Consider the following 20,599-nt stretch of genomic DNA (forward strand, 5'->3'; position numbering starts at 1 on the left):
TTACGATGGCAAACAGGGACCTTGATCTGCATCTCTGAAGTGTTTACAGGGTATCCAAACAGTCAGTCCCATGCCTGGGCTGCTCCTGGCTGTTTGGCGGCAATCTCAGCCATTGCCCTCGGGGCGAGAGCCGGAGGGAGGCGGCGTCGGCCAGGTCGGTGGTGTGGAGCTAGAACTCTTGGTTACCTGGTTCCCCGGCACCCTGTTGCCGGCGTGTGTGTGGGTGTGTGGGTTGGTTGGGTGGGTTCTGGCGCTGAAAAAATAGATACACATACATGCAGGACAAATGTGAACCATTTTGTTGGTCGTACTTCATGCTCCATCTCTCCCTCGCACTTCTTGTGTCTTCCCGTTACTTGTCTGGGCTTTCGTCCGTTCTTTCCTTTCTCCTGCTTCTGCTCCTGCTCCTGCAGCCTTCTGCCCGCTGTTATTACTTACTCGCGCATCGTTAAAGTGACTTCCGGCCATGTTCCCCCCCCCCCCTCCCCCCCTCTCTGTGCCGTATGTGCGCTTCTTCATATGTATGCGTGTGTGTGTGTGTGTGGGTTATGGTAATGGCACTTGCTGTTTTTTCTTGCCCTCTTCTGGGGCCATAGCATACATTACGGGGCTTGCTTTACTGTCTGCCGCTGCTGGATGGCTGGATGGCTGCCTGCCTGGCTGACTGCTCGCTAAATTATGCAGAGCCTTTGCCTTTTGGCCCGGACTCCTGCAAAAGGTGACGAAATATTACAATTTAACCTTCCCTACCTTCCAGTTTTTCTCCTTTTTTTTTCGTTCACTTCTGTGTGTGTGTGTGTGTGCTCGGCAAATTTCCGCTAACAAAATGATAGACAAAGTTGGAAAGTGAAATATGAGATTTCATGTTCATGATTTAAATGTTTAAATTCTCTTCTGAACGGAACGGAACGGGGAAGGAGGGGGTGGGGGGGGCACGCGCACAATATGAAATAATAAATAACACAAATTAATTGCCGGCCAGGAATTAATAGTCAATAGGACATACATATCGTGTGTATGTTTTATTTTTGTATAAATATTTGCTTTGAGGCGACTCGAATTTTTCGCGATTTATGTCCGGTTGCAAGTGAAACTCTCTGTCCGTCCGCCCTGGCAGAGAGAGAGCGAGAGAGCAAAGAGAGTGCCGTGCCCGAAGTGAGATAAAAATGGCAGACCAAACAGCACAGAAGCCGGCCAGAAGGCCTCGAATGCTGTGCGCTTTATTTATGTCATCTGTATGTGTGTGTGTGTGGGAGAGTCCTTCCCCTGTCCCCTGGCCAGCAATTTGCACCGCAACCTGCAACTCATTCCAGAGCTTGGTTTGAGGTGCAGCCCGTTTATGGGCGTGAATTATGTGCTGCCCATCGGGGGCACTGTGGCATAGGGAAGGATCACAAAGAGGGGGGAGATATGAACAGATACTCGTATGCAAGTAGATTGAACAGTAGCTTATCGTTATCTATCAATGCGCTTATCTTTCAAATAAAATCTTCTCTAAATATGGACACATCCATGGGCATTTTCGGGGAAATTTGAACCGATTGAACCCATTTCCATATACTTTTGTACCGTTTTTATTATCTAAATCGATTGAAAATTAACTTTTTTAACCAATTGTCATAAAATTTCATCAATTTTGATCTGAAAACCTATTAAAATAAGCAAAAGTCCGCTTTTTCGGTATTTTTTGGTATTTTTATGGTTTTGTTTTCTTTCACTATTTTCTCCCTTAAGAAAGGTGATTATTGGCAAAAGGATTTCCTCAAAGTCGCTCCTAAAAGCCTACTTAGTGGGTTGTTGAGGAAATATGAAGGGATTTGTGGAAGAATGTGAGATGATAGGGTAAACGGTACTTAATTCACTTTAAAAAACACCAATAGAGATTATTTATTCAGTAAAAATACTCATAAGAAACCTACATTAATCCTCTTAAATAGTTTAAAATAAATGAATTGCCTTAGAATATTCCGTTTCGCTGATTTTTTCACTAAACAAGATTAAGCCAATTCGGCTTCTATTTCGCTATCATTATAAAAACTAAAACTCGATGAATCCCATCTTTCGTACTAAACATAGAGCTAACAAAAAGCTATTGAATCGCAACAAAAAATCGTACGCAAATTATTTGTTTTCTGTCCATATGTCGGGATCCCAATAGAATTCAAGTCTGCTTCCATTTCGACTCTTGAAACAGCGATAACGCCGCGTAATAATGTCGTGGGTCGGCTCTCTAGCTCTCTGGCTCTCCCAGCATTGCAAAAGCATCACTCTCAGAGAATTATTGTCTGCGACGCAATTACCATGTGTCTCTTTCTCTTTCTAACGCTCATAATTGCGCTCTCATCATGCAGTCCCTTTTGATCCTCTCTCTGAGCGAGTCGTCGCTCTTTATGCACTCTCTCTCGCTCTGGCACATGTACAGCAATGGGTTAGGCAGTGGACGAGAACCAGCGGTAAATCGACAACCGAAAAGGCAACTGGAGATGACACGCTGCCAACGAGCCCACAGTGAAGAATATCATTAAGATCTGCAGCATCTAAAGACTCGTGTAAATTCTGTTTACCAGGCAGCCGATCCTCGGATAAGGGCCCTGGACAAAGAGCGAACCAGAACTGGCTCGAAAAAAACCCATCGCACACTTCAGGGATCCACTTCAAACGGGATGCAAAAAAAAAAAGGGAAATGCTGGCAACAATTAATACTGCGAGAAGAGGCAGGGCAGAGCCAGGGCAGAGGCAGGGCAGCGGCAGAGGCAGGCGGCAGACCAGTGCATAGACAAACGCCAAGGCGTAGCAGCGCAAAAGTTTGCCAAACACCCAGAGAGAGAGGGAGTGGAGAGTGGGTGGGAGAGTCGCGGTAACAACTGCAAGTGACTTCCTTGCTGCTGCTGAGGCTCCGGCTGCTGCGGCGCACAAAAAGTTGAAAAAAATTCGTGTGACAAATAAGCAAAAGTTGCGAAACGGCGGCAGGAAGCAAAGGACACGGGGAGGAGAGCGGTGGGCGTGGCTGGCGGACACTTTGCACTGCAATTTGCACTTCATTGCCAGCAGCGGCAGCGTATCAGCGGCACTGGCAGCCGCGGGAGCGTTGAAGCGTTTTGGTCTCCTTCACAAAGCACTTTGTAAATTTTTTAAGTGCCAGGAAAAAAAAGAAGCGAACGAAAGGCAGGAGCCGGGCTGCCTCTCTTTTTTTTTTTGAGCTCTCTTTCGAGAGCGAAAAGTGTCGTGTCGTGTCGTCTGCGGAAATTGCTTTGTTGTAAACTGTACCGGGTGGGGGCAGGGGCGGGGGCAGGACCATGAAAAACGCTAGAAAAGGCGGCCATAAAGTGGGGTGGGCAGGCGCGGGGGGCCTGCAGTGGAAATGGAATGGCAGCGCGGAGATGTACGACAAAACTGTCAAAGGGAAGTAGATGGAACTCCTAGGCAGCCGCTCCCGCTCCCGCACCCGCTCTTCCTTTTCTCATATTTTTCGCCATTTTAATTAGGTATCCCGTGCCGCCATCTACTGGCTGGCAGAGGACTCTCCGCCCGAAAAGTGTCTCTCGGGGCGGCAGGGCTTTGCTTTCATCGCTGAATTTACCAATTAAAATGTAATCGTTTTTTGTTAGTAGCATTTTTGCATTTGCATTATAAAACTTTCATGTTCTCCAGCCTCTCGTGCCATGGCTGTGTGTGTGTGTGTGTGTGCGTGAATAAACCGCATAATTTCATTTCAACAAACAACAAAACCGCAACATGTCCACTTGCAACATCAGCAGCAGCAGCAGCGGCAGCAACATAACACTGCGCCCCGATTTTCTGTCCCAATGACAGAACCAGAAAATATTTCGTATCCCCGGAAAAAAAATACGCCATACTTTTTGTTGTAGTTTTTTCGCTAAAAAAAAAAAACCTCTCGCAAACCGCAGGAAAACATGTCACCGAAGGGCACAAGCGGAAAAAATCGTTGTCCAATGCCCCTCCTCCACCCCGCCTGGAATGCGCCATGAATTTATTGTTGTGCTCGTCGTGGCATTTATGACCAAATCGCATCCACCAAATTGATATTCTAAACGCGTAAAAATTTATATAAATTTGTGTACATATGTACAATGTATCTGGTATATAGTACATGCATGTATCTTTTATGTGGTGGTCGACTGATGCTGAAAGTGGGTTCTGTTTACCAACTGCGGCCCGGGCTGTGGCAGGGGGCAAGATATGTTTGGCGCGCATTAAAAATAAATGTTGCATACTTTGCGGTGCTCGCCGCAAACTCTCGTGTATCGCATAAAATCAAAAATGTTGGCGTTTCTCTCGCGTTTTTATGGCCCCCAAAAATGTGTAAGAGTGTGTGTGTGCGAAAGGGAAGGGGCTAAATGGATTGTCTGGCACCAAGATTGCAATTGCCAAACGGATATTACCTACATGCTCGTCCAGGAGGAGGGAGGACCTTTGAAGATTTTCCGCATTCCAAGTCGATGGCAATTGACAAAGATACCCACCCTACCCCTCTACCCCTCTAGCCCCCACTATAACAGCAGTTAAATGCGTGTGGATGTATCTTCATTGCCATCTCGAACATTACCCAAAAAGGGGGAAGGCATTAAGATACGTAAGCCACTGGGGGAAATACCTATAAAAGTAACTTTAAACAATAAAATATTCGCAAGATATTCCCCTTGAATCAATGCAGATGTAAATACATTTCCAATCCCATTTTTCGTAGCAGGATTTATTCAGATTCTTATTATTCTGAAGGCACTTTGTAGATGCCCAAGCAAATCTGTTCTCGCATATCAACCGAAGGCTGAATGCGTTTTAATTGGACAGAAATGGGCTCAACTATGCAACAGCCAGCAGTGGCAGAGACAGCCGGCAGCCGACTGACAGACACAGACCCACAACTGACCAAAAAGTTTTCAATAAATCCGCAACAAAAACGGTTTATAAATAGGGCCAGCAGAGAAGGCAGCTGCTGGTCTCTGCCTCCTGCCTCCTGCCTCCTGCCTCCTCTATATTTTTGCAGAATTATGACATTCTTGTTCGTAGAAATTGCATTTTTATTTCGCCATGCTCTGCTCTGCTCTAGTAAAAGTGTTGACAGACTTTCAATTATCCTAGCCATGGGTGTCTCGGCCGCCGCCGCCGCCCTCGACGATGAATCATCAGAATCGGCATCGGCATTGGCATCACCGTCACACTCAATTAGAATCGAATTCTTTGGGCTGGGTTGGGTCGCTTCTAAGCCCCAGAAACACTTTTAATTCCACAACAATAAACACTCAAAATCACATTAGGAACGAAACTTTTGCCAGGCTTTTGGGGCCTGTTTGGGGGTGTGGCAGCTTTGGGTAGGGTATTTAATGCCTCGTCCTGTGGTCCTCGTCCTCCAGACATGTGAGACGAGAGAGAGCGCCCAAAAGTCGTCTCTGGAATGCAACATCAATCAAATTTTGCTTTCAAGTCGCGTACGCGGCAATTTGTTTGTATAGAAAATGTTGAGACTTTTCCACCCCCATCCCCCAGCCCCCAGCCTGGTGCCTGGGCTCCCCACTGCTTATTTTCCCATTTGTTGTATAACTTTTAATGTATTTTGGGCACGTCTAACCGCACTCGCAGGAGGGGAGGCAGGCGGGAAGGAGGAGGCCCTGCCATGGATATGCCTATTGGTATCGGCAGAGGCGTCGACATTCTCATCGTGTCATCATCGGCTTCATCATACAGCTTCGATATCAACACCCTTTGGCCGGATCCGGGCCGGGGTCCGGTGGTTGTGTTTCGGCTGCTTGCTCCCATTACTTGTAATAATATTTTAGCAATTTTATTTGTTGTCATGTCACATATGCCAGTGTCATGTCAGGGTGGGTCCTCGTCTTCTCCCTGGGGCACGTCTTCCTGCTGGAGCCAGCCCCCCTTTAAAGCCGAAACAAATTTGCATTTTTATGCCAGGACAGGGCCCCCTCCCCCCGCCGCTGGCAGCTGTCGAAGAGAAATTGATTTGATGCAAATTAATGACAGCTCCTTGTCAATTTCATCAAGCCGGGTTCCGGGCGGGTCGAAACGAATTTCCCATGCCCTACCAAGCGAATGGCAAAAGCAAAAAGGATTAATATTCCACTAGGCGTATGTTTCCAAGGAGTATTAATGGACCTACAAGGAATATTCCTATTCCAATCTTCCCTCCAAGAAAAACATTGTAGTGTCTCTCGTATATCCTTCATAATTTCCCCACGGCTGAGCCCCAGACCCTGCCCCACCTGCCAGCCAGCCTCTCCTACGTCTTCCTGCGTCTTTCTTCTATTCTTTCTCCTTTTCTTTATAGATTTATGCAAATTTCGTAATGGATTTTTAAGTAGGCCTTCAAATTGGGCAGAAGAAAGGCAATTTATTTAAATGATTTCGACAGGGCGACCTGTCAGTGGCTGTTGTTCTTTTTGGCCCTTTTATTGCTAGAAAATTAATCAAAATTTAATTTGTCTTCTCATTCTAGGTAAGTCCTCTCTCTCTCTCTCTCTCCCTCTCTCCGTGTCTCCATCGATCTTTAACAACAAACCGACGTGCTTTGAGGCGGGAAAAAGGACATGCAGCCGCAGACGAGACGGCATAATTATTTTCCAATTCAATCAGAGGGCCTTAAGCTCTTTTCCCCCTCTTCCCCCGCTCTTCCCCCCTCTCTGCGTAAGCCTAAGCCCAGGCGTAAGCCACATTGAGCGGGATTAGGCGCTAACTGCCAAAATGTGATTACATTGAAGGGCCACAGAATGTCCGCCACTCGGGTCCCGGCTCTGGCGACTGTCCCCCATCTGTGGCCCATAAATTAATCAAAAGATGGAGAAAAGAAGAGACGGCCCGCTGGCTGTTCCGGCCTGCACTTTCACCGGGAAGTCACAACCGTCTGATGGACAGCTTCTATTAATTATGACCTAATGGAACGCATACCGAAGGATCCCGTGGAAAACGAAAAAGGGAACCGCCAGGAAAAGCCGCAGAATCCCATCAAGGAAGCGCGTAAAATTCTCTCGCTTTCTGGGGCCCCGCTATTTAAGCCACAAATGGCATTTAATTCACTTTCAACGCTTTTGGAAGCCAGGGCGGCAGGGCGCCACCTGACGGGCAGGACCAGCAGGACCAACATCCTGGGTGTCCTGTGGCGGGGGCGCGGGCGCTCCTTCGTCCTGTGCGTAATTCCTATTATTTACTTTATTAATTTAAGTGTTTTGGCCCCAAGGCCCCGGCCCTCCCCTCCCTGGTGACTCGTCCCTGGATCGCTCTTCCCTGTTATGAGGGCCGTAAATAATTTTTCTGGGACACTGCTCTGCATCATTTTATTCTATTAAAGCCAAATATTTACACAGAAACAACTCCTGTTCGCAGGCAAATGACCAACAGGCAAAAAGCAGAGCCAACAGAGCCAGGAACTGGAGGCAGTGGAGGCCGTGGAGGTGGTGGAGGAGGTGGAGGTGGTGGAGGGGGTGGAGGCGGTGGGGGAGGTTGAGTGCTTTTGCGTGGGGAGTGGGGCCAATGACGGTTTTAGGCCCAGTCGATTTGGGTGTTCTAGACGGGTGCGTATGCCCCCCCGCCCACCCCTCACCCCCCACATGGACACTCGGCGAGGGCGGGACTCGATGGCTGTGTGCTCTCTGCCGGACCGGACCGGACCGGACCCTCCCCGGGGTTTATTAGAAGTAATGACATGCAGCTTGTTAGTAAAAGAGAAAGCCAAGTGGGGAGTGGGGGGAGTGGGGGAGTGCAGGCAGAATGTTGGACATAGTTATTAACAGGAATATTGTTACCTGAGGGCGCCACATGCCAAACGTTCCACCAAACGTTGCAGGTGGAAATGGCTCTGCTCCAGTCCTGTATGTCCTGTAAATGAATGTTAACTGCCGGACATAAACCAACCTGGGGAAATGTTCATAAGCCCGCCTACACACCCACACACCTGCAGCCTGCCGCCTGCCCCACTAGCTGGAGGGGAGGGAGGAGCTGCTGTCTGCTTTCGGGGAGTTTGGGTTGGAGGTGGCATCAAAAGAACATTCTTTCCGTTATCCCTATATCTAGATGTGCCATTTCATAGAATAATTAAGGATATAAATAGTTTTATTTCGTCCATTCATAATTACCAACAAAAATACCAGCATGACAAACGTGCCAGACCAATTTTCTACGAGTCCAGTAGGACTGAGAGGGAAACGAGGCATTGTACTTTGAGATTGATCAATCGACAGTCGCTCTGCGCTCTTCTTAAGTGGAGGTATACTCGGTAGTATTCCAGTGTGGCCAAACGTTTAGGGACAGTAGGAAACAGTAGGGAACAGTGTGGAAAAGTACGGAACAGTAGGGAACAGTAAGGAACGGTGGGGAACGGTAGGAAACAGCATGGAACAGTAGGGTACAGTCGGGTACAGCAGGGTACAGTAGGGAACAGTAGGGAACAGTAGGGAACAGTAGGGAACAGTACGGAACAGTTGGGAGCAGTTGGGAACAGCTGGGAACAGTTGGGAACAGCAGGGAACAGTACGGAACAGTAAGGAACGGTAGAGTACGGTAGGGAACAGTAGGGAACGGTAGGGAACAGTACGGAACAGTTGGGAGCAGTTGGGAACAGCCGGGAACAGTACGGAACAGTTGGGAACAGCAGGGAACAGTACGGAACAGTACGGAACAGTAAGGAACGGTAGAGTACGGTAGGGAACAGCATGGAACAGTAGGGAACAGCATGGAACAGTAGGATACAGTCGGGTACAGCAGGATACAGTAGGGAACAGTTGGGAGCAGTTGGGAACAGCAGGGTAAAGTAGGGAACAGTAGAGATCTTCCAAGATCTATATTTCAAACTCCCTTTCGATCCCCTGGGTTTTTCCACTGAACAATTTAAAATATTCATTAAAATTGTCATATTCTGCCCATTGCATTCAATTCCATTCCATTCCATCCCCCATCCACCCTGTTCTTTTTAATTGCCCTGCGTAGTTCTATTTACATTTGTCTCCTTCCCCACCTGGGAACTGCTCTCTCTCTCCATCCCTCACTCTCTCTCTCTCCCCGTCTCTCTCTCTCTGTCTGTTCATTTAATTATTTGTCTCTTTTGTTGTTTACGGTGCTGTTGCGCTGCTCTTCCGGTGGCGCAATGAACCAAAAAACTGAAAAAAGGTAAGTGAAGAAATTGCTGCGGGTCCTTAGCAAATACATGTCCTGGCGCAGCCTCCAGCCCCTCCCACCCACATTCTTTTTTGGGGAAAGCCCACATTAAACGCTTTTGACACACGCCCAAAGAGAGAGAGAGAGAGAGAGAGAGAGAGAGAGAGAGACAGCAGGATGGACGGAGGCAAACAACGAAAAAAGCATTTTGTTTGTCAAATGTTTGTCATTTGTAAATGTCAAACGGCGGTCGAGCATATTTTGCATACATGCACGACAGACAGAGACCAAAATAGCTCTCTCTCCCCCCTATCTCTCTCTCTCTCTCTCTGATAGTCTATCACCATCCCTCCCCTCTCCTTCTCTGTCTCCGGTCCATCCATGCAAAGTCAGTTGTGAAATGTTCTTTCAAGTCTTTGGCCCGCATTACTTTGTTGAGGGCTGCCGCCGGAACAAAACAAAGAAGGAGGATTCTCCGCACGGAGGGGAGTACGGGATTGCCTGGGAATGCCGTCAGCCTCTCAGTCAGTCATCCAGTCATAGTCCTCCCCTACCCTGCCCTACCCTCCCCCCCGGGACTCGAATTATGAGACATATTTTGTGCTCAGTGTCCTTCCGACTGACAGTCAGCCAGTCGGCGGTATGTTCGGTCTTCGGTCTTCGGTCTCTTGTCTGCGGATCTCGGGCCATATAGAAATCTGACATTTAAATATTTACTTGCGTCAACTTGTGACATTTTACTCATTACACCGGGCGACTCCTGCCCAACCCCCCCGCCCCCACCCCACCCCTCCTATGGGGTTGTTTCGGGTTTCTCCATGTCTCTGGCTCTGTCTCTGGGTCTGTCTCTGGGTCTGTCTCTGGGTCTGTCTCTGTCTCTGGTCTTGCAAGTGAAACGAAACTTTTGTCATGCTCTTCGCAGGCATTTTCATATTCATAAGCTTTGGCATAATTTTGACAGTTTTCCTTCGTTGGGAGGACACCCATCCCCGTCCCCATTCCCGTGCCCATCTCCTTCTCCATCCGGTCTGAATGTTTAGATTTATTTCCTCACTCAACTACGTAGAAGATGTTCAAGTTGATTGGAGTTTCCGCAATGATGGGACGGGGATGGGGATGGGGATGGGGATGGGGGGTGGTGGGGGGTGGTCCGTTCGTTCATTTATCAATGCTTCCGGTGGATCATTGTTCTCTCTCGTCTGCCTCTTCGCTCATCGCCCTGACTGACTGCTGTCTGTCTTTTATGTCTCCCGTCTCCTGTCTCTGCCTTTGGCTCCACTTCTGCCCCAGCCTCCGCCTCCGCCTCATTCTTATCCTGTTCTGCCTGCTCTTTCTCCGCCTCCGTCTCATCCTTATGCTCTCCTGCCTGCTCTTCCTCCGCCTCCGCCTCCTCCTTATCCTCTCCTGCCTGCTCTTTCTCGGCTGTGCTGTCACTGGCCTTGGGGCCAGGTATAAATGCTGTTGTAAATGTATTTTTAAATGTAATAAGATTATTACGCAATTAGTACAACTTTTCGGATGCCTCCGGGGGCGGGGGTGGGTCGAAGTAAAAGCTGGAACTGAAACTGCCCGAGGGTAGGCTTTTAACTGCCGGGATTTAATAGCTAATTTATTTCTGGCTGCTTCTGTAATTATGTGTGTGTTTTGTGGGTGGAATTCGAGTATCCTTTCTGAAGGGAGGACACAGCCAAAGCCAGCGAGCGGATAAGAGTGGAGAGCGGGGGGAGTGCCGTGGAGGGACCTCGAGTCCATTCAACGATTAAGTGGAAATGTTTCCACGGCGATGAGTGGTGATCAGGAATTAAATTTACAATTATAGAACGCATAGAATAGAATATCTTTGGATAAGTTTGAATGATCCTAAGTCTAGGGAATGTTCCGCTCTCTTATTTCCCCTCGATAGCCTGGGCCTGAGTTCAACTTTAACCCTTTGGACTCTAATTGAAGTGAACACGAGGCCAAGCCAACAAAAGTCTTAATTAATTAAAAATCGAGAGACAGAGAGAGTGGAAGAGAGCCGAATCCCAGACGAAAATATCCCCAAAACGCAGGCCCCACTATTCTCCCTGTGTGTGTGTGGGGGTGTGTGTGTGTGTGCGTGTGTGTGTATGTGTGTCAGTGTTTAGGGTCAAAAATATTATTTTGCAGGACGAGGACTAGACCCAGAAAGGAATTCGATGGCCGAGCAGCGTTTTCATTAGGGGCCCAGGCACGAACTTGACTTGACCTCTCTCTCCCTCTCTCTCTCTGTCTCCGTCTCTCTCCCCCTTTATCCCTATCTCTCTATGGGGCTCCTTCACTCTATATTTTCATCTTTTGTTACCATTTTTGCCTACGTGCCTCGCACAGAGTGGTGCTTGGTGCTTAAGGGCTCAACAAACACAAAAAGTCAAGACATTTACACTGCACTTCAGAGACGAAGGAGCCGCCCCTCCGCTCTCTGTCTCTCCGTCTTTCTATCTCCCTCTCTGGCGAGGCAAATGAACCTTAAAACAAATCATTATTAAAGGCCCCATATCCTCGGTATCCTCTGTAGCCCCTGTAGCCCCTGTAGCTCCTGTAGCCCCTGTAGCCCCTGTAGCCCCTGTAGCCCCTGTAGCCCCTGTAGCCCCTGTAGCCCCTGTAGCCCCTGCAGCCCCTGCAGCCCCTGTAGCCCCTGTAGCCCCTGTAGCCCCTGTAGCCCCTGTAGCCCCTGCAACCCCTGTAGCCCCTGCATGCCTGCTCCTGCTAACTGCTTCATATTTCTAATTATGTAAAAAACTTTACCATGTTGCACTCCCTAAGAAAAGGGACCCTCACTCCCTCCTTCGGCACCCCTGCTCCCTCCTTCGGCACCCCTGCTCCCTCCGCTTGGCCCCAGGAAAATTGTAGTTAAACATAACGATTCCAGGAGAGGCCCTTGCACTCTCTCTCCCCCCCCCCCCCTCGCTCTCTTGTCGGTGGAAAGTGAAATGCACAGGATGCCAGGACTCGGGCAGGAGGCGGTGCCGTGTCTGCGGCTCTGTTGATTTTCCAACGGTAATTTTGTGCATTTTACAGTGCGTCTGCACTTGGAGGCGCCTCCGTCTGTGTGTGTGTGTGTGTGTGTGGCTCTAACTTGTTGCAGGCGAGAGGCAGTGCAGGCAACAAAGCGTCGAAAGAAAAAAAGGAACGGAAAACAAAGGCCAAAACTTTGCCAATGTGCGAATAGCTTCGAAGGCAGAAGAGCACTGCAGGCACTCTGCCGGCATACCTCCGCCGCAGCCTCTGGGACCCACTTCTATCCCCCCAGTGCCACGAGTACTAGCACAGTTCTCGACTCTTAGGCAGCCCTCGTTGGGCTTTCAAATTGTTTTTGATTGAAATTTAAACAAAAATGTGTTGGCTGCACTTGAGGACAACAGCAGCAGAGGAGCGGCAGAGCAGCGGCAGAGCAGCAGCGCCTTAAACATTAGAAGAGGAAAAGGAGGCAGCACTGATCGAGCAAGTTCTGATGAAAACCGATTTACGGGCATCGAAACCCTAGCTTTATCTCCTTCCCTCCTTAAGCGGAGGCCATTCACAGGCGAACCTGTTCGTCGATTTTGTTGCGTTCGACGACGAACGACGTGTTCGAAGCGACAGAACTGGTTCGATCATCGTTCGGTGATGCCTGTGTTCGATCGAACATCAGTTGGGAAGCTTTTGCTTGCATTAGTAGTAGGGAAAAAGATCGATCGAACATCAGTTGGGAAGCTTACTCTCTGCTCAGTGCTTTAGTAGTAGGGGAATAGATCCATGCCTCCAGCTTTCTACGCGTACCCTCTGTGGCTCCTTTTTACAGGGTATTCATTCCGTGTAGGTACCTACTTCGGCCACCACCAGGTGGGTGGGTGGTGGACCCCGTAGAAGCGAAGGCACCTTTTCTTGTGTTAGGTTTACATTGCGTGCAATAATGGTGTGCGTGTGTGTGTGTGTAAATGCCAAGGAAAAAGCTTATAAAGTGCCAGGAAAAGTTTTGGCCCTGCCGTGAAGGCAAAAGAAATGAAAATAAAGAAAAGGCGAGCAACGCATCCCTTCAGCACTTCCCCTGGGCCCATCCACCCTTTCTCTACCACCCCCCCTCCCCTTCCCCCTTGTGGCGGTTGAACATGAAAGCGAAATTCCTTTTATTACTCTTTATTGTTGTTGTTCTTGTTGTTGCTAAGCATCTGCTGTTCTGTTTCAATGAAATTGTTTATCAAGTTGAAAACTCTGGGAAATTATGTAAAATATGTTTTTGCGGTTCGTCTTTTGTTCGAAACGAAAATTGTTCTGCATATCAAACGGAACAGCAACAACAAATTTTAATTTTCTACTTGAGTTATTAAACATTTAGCAGGCCCCACGTTTGCTCCACCTCCATCCCTCCCCCTCCTGTGACCTCTCGCGGCACGACAATGCATTTACTGTCCGTAATCCCCAGAAACTATTACCAAATCCCTGCACAGGAATCACTTGGCTGGTCGTGGGCTTCCGGTTTCCACCCAGATCCGGTCTACCCGCTGAAAAGCTCATCATCATCATCATCATCTGAAACGGAATCGGAATCAGCGTCATTGTGGTAGGGCAGAGCCCTGTCCTCTGGCAACTCTGGCCATGCTCCCGGTGGGCGGTGGACGCCGGATTTTGCCTGACCCCATGGTCTGCTTCTGTTATGATTAGATCGGGCTTTGGACCCACAACCAGGAGCCGCACAGTGGGAACAGTGCCCACAGTGGGAACAGTAGGGACATTTTTGGGTATATATTTCGGTAGAAGGCCGATCTTTCCCTTTCCTCTCCCGCTATGGATCCCAGACAAACACTTGATTTCAATTTTGAATTTTTCCACAGCGATATGCTGCTCATTCCATCCAATTTCCCCGCCCATTGTTAAATACTTTCGCTGCCAAATGAACAAGTTTTGCCATTGAAATCAAATGAGTCATGAGAGTTTTCAGCCACGCGGAGAGCCGAGCCATTTTCTTGGTCTGCTCGTCGACGGTCGACGTCCAGTTGAAACAATAAATAAATGTGAAATCGACCCTGACAGAGGCGGCATGAGGCAGGAGGAGGCAGGAACCGCGCCACAGAGCTACTGAATTTCTGGTTTCTGGTTTCAGCCGGACAGCCCTCAGAACTCGGATCCCTCCTGCGGCGGGCGGACCATTCATAACAGAGGCCAGCAGAGTCGAAGGTCGCCATGAGAATCCTCATCATCCCCAGCCCCAGCCCCGTACTCTGCGGTGATTCCCTGCCTCCCTGCCTCTCGCTCTTCCTTTCTCTGTCTCTCTCGCTGCCCTGCCGGACATTGGCAGCCGTTTTGCATTGTTTTTGGTCATTCGTTTGGCGTCACTCGCATTTGCCTTTGTTACTTCTCTCCCTCCCTGTCTGTCTCTCTCTCCCTCCCTCTTTCCCTCCCTCCCTCTCTCTCTCTCTCTTTCGGTTGGTGTGTTTGTTCAGCCATTGAGTTGATGATTTCCGTATGCATAGCCCATTTTATGCACAACTTCCGGAAATTTTCATTGTGGCTTTGCAAGCGGATGTTCCACGGGGCGCAAGGAGGGGGGGTAGGGGTAGGGGGGGGCGCGGCAGCTTTAACAGTTTCACTTTCGGGAACAGAATAATTGAAAAAGTGATTATTTTTCTGGCTTTTTTCACTGGCTAAAATTTAGCGAAAGCAAATCCAATTTGTTGCTGATAAAATAAATATTCATCAAATATGCAGCCAACAGACAGAAACAGGAGCAAAACGAACGGGAACGAAACGGGAATTTACGGTTGGGGAAAGCGGAAAAAAAAGAGCATGCAAACAAGATCCTGGCAATCCTCTGGATGCCGCCGCAGCAGCAAAAACTAAAAATTAATAATGTGCCAAAAAGTATGCTGCAGTTTTTGACATGTTCTCCCTGGGTCCTGCATCCTCTCTGGTTGGGTCTGCCATCTGGCCTGGGCAACCGGATATGGAGATTATGTAACCGCATTTCCGGCTGCCGCTTGTGCAAAATGGCGGCTCTCGGCAGCAGCAGCAACAGCAGGGCCACACCTGACACTGACGTTTATGCTCAGTCAGGCGCCTAACTGCACTGCCGGATGGCCAGCTCCAGTTCCAGCTCCAACAGCGACTACTCCACCCCCAACCCCCCCTCTCAGGACTCAGGAGCCCCTCTGTGCATTCGCATTTGTGCAATTGCTTTGCGGTCGACTCGGTTTACACTAAATGCGCTTTTGTGGTTTTCGGCATCGATGCCAGCAGAGCAGAAGCTGCTAGCCGATAGAGTGGCAGTGGAGCGGCAGTGGGGCGGCAGAGGGGCGGCAGGGGGCGGCAGTGGAGCGGCCCTGTGGAAAGAGCATTTCGATGGCCCCAAACAGGTAGCGCAGAAAGGCCTTTTTCGAATGTGATTCATTGCCCGATGGGGGCTTATGGAAGGGCTCCATATCGGGAACTGTTTCGGAGTGGAGTGGGTGGGGCTGCCCCCGAAGTGTGTGTAGCCATAATTTTGGTGATTTTTGCCTCTCCATTCTCTCCGTTTTTTCTGGGCTTTCATCTCTCTCTCTCTGCCCGACAAAAGCGTCTCCATTTGGCTGGTTAAGATTCAGTCTCCCAGCCAGCAGCCCCATCTTTGGGGCTCTCCCGCTGCGTTTCTCATTGTCCTGTGGGGGGCCGGGGAGGGGCGGGGAGGTTCCATTGTTGCTGTTGCTGGCTCCTGTTGTTGCTATTATCATCAAGCTGTCATGTTAAATGACATTTGCCATATTTCATATACAAACACACACGCATACATGCACGGGCGGGTGTGTGTGGGTGTGCGTATGAATATATATCGTATTCTATTGTATTGTGTAGAAGAAGAAAAAAGCATCTGTGTGTGTGTGTGTGTGTGTGTGTGCTTCCTTTGACCATAGAAAATGAGCCATGTGAACTGTTGCGGCTGTTGCATAGCCGCACAACAAAAGCGGGCCAGCAGCAGAGCCGAACCGAACCGAACCGAAAGGAAAAACTCCTTTTCTCTCTCTCTCTCTATCTCGGCGTGCCGCTTCCATTGTGCCCGGGTGAATCCTGCTGTCCCGTTGTCCTGTCCCGTCTCCGTTTGTGGCATGTGTCAGGCGACTCCCTTTTTTTTATGGTGCTGCTTTTGATATTTATTTTCCATTTACATGCATTTCATCATTTGTCGTTTCCCTTTTCCCGTTTGTCGTCTCCCTCGTTGGGTCGTTGCCTGCTTAAAAGTTTAATTGTCCTGCGATTTAGTCTAGGACTTGGGCTTATCTTGAATCCGTACGCCCCACCCCGCCCCGCCCACCCATTCAGCTGCTGTCAGGGGCAGAGCACTACATATTTAAATTCCTGCTGCCTGCCAGAGACGCCTCAATGTGTGGCAAGCAGGCAGGCTCACTCGTACATTGTACTCGTAGAATGCATGTTTCCTTTCCTCCTTTGTGATGGCATATTTCTGGGCAAAAAGCAATTAACTCTCGACTCCCCACTGGGGGGGGGGGGGGGGGCGTCTATTCAGTCCGATCCGCCTTCAATCAATTTGTGCGAAACTATATTAAAAATGCTCAAGCCGGATATTACGAAAAATGCCCACAACCCAAGACCCAAGACCCACGACCGATTGATGGCCGCATACTTTGCGGCATCCCCGGAATCCCCGGAACCAACCGGCAAACAAAAAAACATCAAAAGTTCTGCCAGTCCCCCTGCTCCATGCCCCCCCCCCCTCCGCGGTCCGTTGCCAGTAAACGTTTCCACTTTGCATACTTGGGGTCCCCAGGATGCGGACCCGTATACGGGCCCGGGACAGACACTTAAAAGGCACAAAAACCGCCAACGACAAGCGCCGCAGACGCCACCGCAGCCACGGCAGCGGCAGCAACGGCAGCCTCGTGGCAAATTAGTTTAAGAAATTGCCCGAAGGTGGCGCCCCTCCGAAATCTACCCTCGAAATGTTTTATGCACAAAGAGCAGGAAGACGGAAGATTCGCGGGCATAAAATGGAATGAAAATGAAATGAATTCCAGCATTCCTATTTCTAGATGAAATTGCAGGTCTGCTAGAAATCGAAAGGAAGGTAAGGCTACCCATTATTAAGGGATCCCCTTTGATCGTTTGCCCAGGAAGGAAGGAAGGGATCATCCTTCTAAAACATCAGTTTTAGTCGTAATTCCTCCGGCAAAGAGCAGCCCGCGGGCTGTGGCTTCCAAGGAGAACAATCTGTGGCCTATCCATCGCATATTTGTAGTTTTCAGCCGGTGTTCCTTAACCATTTTATCCCCAGCTGTTTGGCTTTCCTTACCTTGGCTTCCTCTGTGGATTTGCCCCTGCCTCTGGCTCTGCTTTCCTCCTTGGCTCCTGGCTCTTGGCTCAGCTGCCAAAGCAACAGCAACAGCCGCCAAATGTAATTATCAAAAGTTTCCACTATTTTCCGAGCAGCCGCGAGGGGGGAAACCGAAAGAAAAAACCAAAGAAAGGGAGGAAGGGAGGGAGGGAGGAAAAGCGGCAAGGTAAGGTGGCTTAAGGAGAGTTGTCAGCCCCAGGCTTGCGGCTTGTTATTCTGTTTGTGTCTGCCAGACGCCAAAGTACGAAAAAGGAGCAAGGAGCAAAAAATAAATACAAATACAAATAAAAATAAAAATAAAAAAGTAGAAAATTAAATTCGTGTTTCAACTGCAGACGTTGCTCAGTTTCGCAGCCCCAGCTTCCCCCTCTGCCCTGCCCTGCCCTGCCCTGCTCTGCTGGTGCCATGGCAATTCGAGGCATGCTCTCTGCCCCTTCTGCCACTTGGCTTCTTGGAGATTTGCCATATGAATTGGGGACAGAAGATGCTTGCTGCTTGCCTATTTATTACAATTTAATGCCAATTCTTTGCTGCTGGCTGGTGGCTGAAAGCCGGCAGGGGCTTATTAATCTGTCATGCAAAATTACTGCGACATGGCGGAATGCCTTGCCTCGGCTTGATTTGATTGTATTGCTGTATTGCGTCAGAAAATGCTGAAAGCTGACACATTCGGATGAATAAATCAGGGCTTCTCTGACAGCAGGGGACCGTTCGAGCAGCGACACAAAAATATTACTTGTTTTCTCGCTGTTTGTCCTTTTAGAATTATTATCATCCGAAAATATGATACAAGTTAGGGGAAAAAATAGTGCAGAACCAGAACCACCAGAATAGGAACACTGGTTGTGGAACAAGCTTCAACTGTTACTGAAATGGAATGGTGGAAGTGGAACACGTTCGAAGAAACAGTACGTTTCCGATGCACCCAAATGCAGGACAAATGGCATCCAGGAATAACAAAATAATTGCCTGTACAGGGGGCTGCCCCCCCCCCAAGGAAACCCCAAAACGGGGGAAAGGAAGCGGAAAACCAATTTCTCAACGATAATAAAAATACTCGTACGCACAACAGACACATGATGGAAAAATAAATGAAACTAAAATGCAAAGTAAATGGAAATCGAAGCAAAGCAACAAAATCAACACAGAAAACGATGAAAACAGAAAACAGGGTTTGGAGAAGGCAGAAGGGAAAATGAAACTGAAATGAATATTTTGTGATATTTTACCAATGCAGTGGGGCCGACAGGCGGCCGTCTCGTTGTTTGTTGCATTGTTAAATATTCATGTCAGGGAATATGGCATTTTATTTATATCGGGACCACATATGTATATCCATACATAAATGTATGTGTCTACTTTCGATTCTCTGGGGCAAAAGCTGGGCCCTCCCCTTGAATATTTGAGCCGGAATCCTTCCACTCTCTTTTCTCCCGATTTCCACTGCCGGCGGATGCCTTGAGGTGTATTTTAAGGCTCGTTGGCTTCGGGCATGATTTTTAAATATTTTAACAGAAAATCACTCGCTCTTCCCCCTCCTTCTTAGCCTGCCCCTACAGAGAGACGCTCCTTAGATGGTTCAGAGGGCTTGAACCGGTTAGGGCCAGAGTTAAATGATGTGTGGCGAAGAGGCTGCTTTGCGCGTGACGCCGAGCTTAAGGGATAATTATCCGCCACTCTCCGACTGGCACCTTTAAAGCGGACTCAGAAATCACTTACCGATTGGCAATTTGCGTGCGCCATGCCAGGCATCGACACTTGGCCCCAATGCCAGTCCTAGTCCTAGTCTTTGCCATGGTAACGGGGACTGGTAGGAGTGGCAGGAGGCAGGAGGCACGATTGCGGGTGTGGCAAATCCTGTTAGCAACCGCTGTGAACACAACTCGAGGCAACATCCTGGCCGGGTCCGGGCCTGAGTCCAGGTCTGCTTCTGCGTCTGCGTCTGGTTGTTGTGTTATCGCTTATGTTGTCTCTTACGGTCTGTTGCATTCTGTACAAATTTGCGCCGCAGGTCCACAAAATTGTGCAACGAAGCGTTGTCCCCCTCTCCTCCACCCCCTCTCCTCCACCAGCGTCTCACCAAGACAACTTTTCTAATAATTTGCTCGTTTTCTAATTTTCGAGTGTTGCCAGGCGGCCTTTGGTATTCGTTTTCGGGAAGGGGGCAGGGGAGCAGGGGGGCAGGGGGTTCTGGGAATCTTCTGCAATCACTTTCGCTTAATGCTATTCGAGTTTGATTCGGGTTCGGGCTTGGGCTTGGACTTGGGCTCGGGTTCGAGTGGCCAAAAATAAATGTCCTTAATTTTGAGCTCGGGGCAAAGTTTGTGTCCAGCTACGGGATAAGCCATATGCTCAAAGGGAAATCAAGGAAAATCCCCTATAAAAATTACCAATATTTACTTTAGAAAATGACAGACCCTCGTGGGCTCCTGGTCCTCCGCCCCATCGCCCAATCGCCCAGCATCCCAACCTCCTCTCCGCTGGCTCTCCTCTGGGCAAATCCCTTGTCAACTTTGCTACTTAATAAAATATGAGTGCCAAAGTGGAAGACAGGACAAACACGAAATATCCAAGGACGTGCCACTAATGGCGGGCCCGAGCTCAAGTGCTGCCCCAGACCCCAGCCTCCAAGCCCCAGACGCTACCCCAGAAGTAACAGCCACGAGAAAGGAGCAGAAAAAAGAACAGAGCCAGAGCCAGAACCAGAACCAGAAAAGGGATAAAGAAATAAATAGAAAATGCAAATAGAAGGCAATACATTTGCCAGACGGCTGTCTGTCGTCTGTCGGTGGGTGGAAGGATGCCACGTTTGGCATGTTCGGCATGTCCTTTCGATGAGCTCGCTCCATGTAAAAATGACATTTCCATCGCATCCCGCCCGTCGTCCCACTCTCAAGGACATCATGCGTCTCGCATAAACTGTTGATTTTTATTGAGGTTCGTGCCGGATCTCTCTCTAAGGTCGCAGGTGTTACTGCAGGGCACACTCTATCTCCATCTCTCTCTGTCTCTCTCCATCTATCAGGAGGGTTTCCTTTGACACATGTCAAAGTCTGACCACTTCCAGCCCCCGCAAGGTCGCCAAGGAGGCAATTTTTTTGTGGCTTAGCATTAGTGTCGAAATTATGGCCCTTATATGGCCTCGGCCGTCCCGCA

The 20,599-nt window shown here is 49.0% G+C and overlaps 1 protein-coding gene across 7 annotated transcripts in view; it reads left to right on the plus strand.

Annotated features, from left to right (window-relative positions):
• Positions 1-20,599, plus strand: part of pum (pumilio) — a 210,966-nt gene that overhangs the window by 157,800 nt on the left and 32,567 nt on the right. The window lies entirely within an intron of this gene.

The sequence above is a fragment of the Drosophila pseudoobscura genome, chromosome 2 (assembly GCF_009870125.1).
Source record: "Drosophila pseudoobscura strain MV-25-SWS-2005 chromosome 2, UCI_Dpse_MV25, whole genome shotgun sequence".
Classification (NCBI taxonomy): Eukaryota; Metazoa; Arthropoda; class Insecta; order Diptera; family Drosophilidae; genus Drosophila; species Drosophila pseudoobscura.